Raw genomic sequence first — 2759 nt, forward strand, 5'->3', positions numbered from 1 at the left:
GTCGGATCAAGAGGACACATTTCTGTTCCTGTGCTGATGACATGAAAACGGGTCACGGGTGGAAAAGGTGAGTCTGGTACGAAACGGTGCCGAAAATCTCAGATCAAAAACCACTTAGGTCAAAAGCAGGTTTCCCAGTAATTAGCCAGGTCCATGCTAAAACCCAGGATCATAACACAGATGGGTTGTTGGTTCAACACTTCACTGAGACGCTGAAGGTCGAACAAAAGCCTCGTCTCAGAAGTCAGAGAAAGATTAGATCCGACTTCCTTCAGAGATCTAAGAGGGCGAAGTTTTTATCTCACATTTTTACAGATTTGTTGTCATTTTAGAAGAAACACAGTTTTATTTCTAAAGTAAGAAGAACATTTGCAAGAGTGTGGTTATTTGTTTCAGTGGGATGTTGATGTTAGCGGAACATTTATTAAAAATGAACAGAAATTGATCTAAAAACATTACTTTTATTATCATTCTGTTGTGGAAATTCAGTAGAAATTTTATGTGAAAACTGATAAACTGGTTAAATGTTAATTATTTCTTGAATTTGATTTACATTTTAAAGAGATTTCACAGTTTTTAAATGATTATAGCTAAAGTTACTCAGAGCTACTTACTGCCAGATAGTATTATACATATATATATATATATATATATATATATATATATATATATATATATACATATATATATATATATACATATATATATATATATACATATATATATATATATATGTATATATATATATGTATATATATATATACATATATATATATACATATATATATATATATATATTACAGGGAATTTTGCCGAGAGGTGAGGGACTTTCATGTCTGGGATACTCGGGCATATTTGCCACCCAGACCTGTGACCTGTGACCTGTGACCTGTAAAAGACCTGAGGGCGTTTCTACTTTTACCATCAGACCAGACCGGTTGTGGGTTTTGGACCTTGGTGTTCATCAGGACCAGGACCTTGAACTCACACATGAACGTGTCACAAGGACATCTTCCTTATCATCTGTGTGATGATCAGCACCATCCTGACCTTCTGGAAAAACCCGTCCACCTAAACCGGATTGTTGTAACGCTCCATGATGAGGATGTTCCAAAGGCCCAGTTAGACCGGATCCAGAAGCTGCCACCTGGGTTCTGGTGAGAGATTAGATTCTCCAGATTTAGCAAGACTTTTTTGGCTCCGTGGAAGCTCAAGAACTTCATCTGAAATGTTTCTTTGAACTTCTGAAAGAACACATTCTTCTCCTATAAGAGAACTTCTTGTCCAGATGCTCCAGCAAAGCTCCTGGCTTTCAGACGGCAGGTTTGGTTCCTAGAGGTTCTAGAAGGAGAAGAAGTCGAGCTATCAGTTCTCAAGCTCTCCTCTGGTGGAACTGGCTTCCATGTTCCCGCATGAGGCAGAAACCCGATCGAGCTAGGGTTTCCTGGCTCATCCCTTTAGTTATGCTGCTGTCACCACTGTCTTCTGCACCTTTCCTGTCATTCTTGTTGAAACCCATTTTTCACATCCCACCCGACACTTTCTCCAGCCACTCCACTCTGCTTCACACACATCTTCACACACGTCTCCACCTGTCTTCCAGAGCAGACCCTCGTGCTGAAGTCCTGCTGTAACGCCGATGCTTCGAACAACTCTAGTGAAAACGTTTACGGTGCCTCTCCAGTCGTTTCCATGTAAACATGATCCTGAACTACAGACACGGTGACTCGTCCTTCTCCACACAGCTGCTGCTCTGAATGTCTACACCAGTCGCTCGGACGTGGACTCTCGTCTAAACCAGCAGAAAACAAACAGCAGAGGAAAGCCGGCAGGAGGTGCATCACAGGGTTACCCAGACCTAAATCCCTCTTTTTTTATAAGATTTCTCCATCTAGTTTAGATAAAAATATTTAAAAACTCTCCAGAAGTTAAAAACATCCAGTTACAACCTCAAGAATTTGCCGTTGAAGGGGAAAATCTGTTTGTGTCCAATAGATTTGGTGAGGATGATGGATCAGTCAGCTGTTTCGGGTAAACAAACATGAAAATGTGTGAAGAGAATCAGAACCGTCTCCTGACCTCTGACCTTTCAGGGTGACCCGCTGATTTAATCTTCTGATAAACTGATATTTAGTTATGATCAGCAACGATCAAGGAGAACAGAATAAATGAAGGACTGTCTCTCTTTCCTTCTGTCGTCAGCCTTCGGTTTGTTATTCTAATGAATTCACAACAGCTGAAAAGAAACCTGCTCCTGGTGCTAAACACAGCCAGAACCAGAACCAGAACCAGGTTCTGGTTAAAACACCAGCTGATCTCAATGCAACAGATGGAGATAATATTTCATATTTAATACGTCTTTAACTAAATCTTACCTGAGATCAGCGGAACAAAGATTCTGTGGCCCCACAGCAGCTCCATCCTCGCACCAATGAAGGGATGAGCAGCGAGAGGTTGCTTTGTGTTCAGCGAAGAGCAGAAAATGAGCTTTCTCTCTCTCTCTCACACACACACACACACACACACACACACACACACACACACACACACCGCCCGCCCCCTCGGATCTGACTCAACAGACCACACCGCCCCCTGCTGGACAAAACCTCCAGTAGACTAATCATTTTACAGAAATAAACAATGAAATGAATACATGAAATCACCTTTGTTTTCATGAAGGTGAATGAGTGAGGCTTAAAAAAATAATAATAGCAATAATAATGATGATAGTAATAATAATAATAATAATAATTACAGTA

At 40.5% G+C, this 2759-nt stretch overlaps 1 protein-coding gene across 1 annotated transcript in view; it reads right to left on the minus strand.

Moving 5' to 3' along the window:
• diras1a (DIRAS family, GTP-binding RAS-like 1a) overlaps positions 1-2511 on the minus strand; it is a 42175-nt gene extending 39664 nt beyond the window's left edge. Inside the window, exon 1 of the mRNA XM_054737459.2 lies at positions 2376-2511. The gene's annotated coding sequence lies outside the window, so the exon portion shown is untranslated. The remainder of the gene's footprint in view (positions 1-2375) is intronic.
• Positions 2512-2759: the final 248 nt, after the last annotated feature.

This window comes from Nothobranchius furzeri, chromosome 8 (assembly GCF_043380555.1).
Source record: "Nothobranchius furzeri strain GRZ-AD chromosome 8, NfurGRZ-RIMD1, whole genome shotgun sequence".
In the NCBI taxonomy this organism is placed as follows: domain Eukaryota; kingdom Metazoa; phylum Chordata; class Actinopteri; order Cyprinodontiformes; family Nothobranchiidae; genus Nothobranchius; species Nothobranchius furzeri.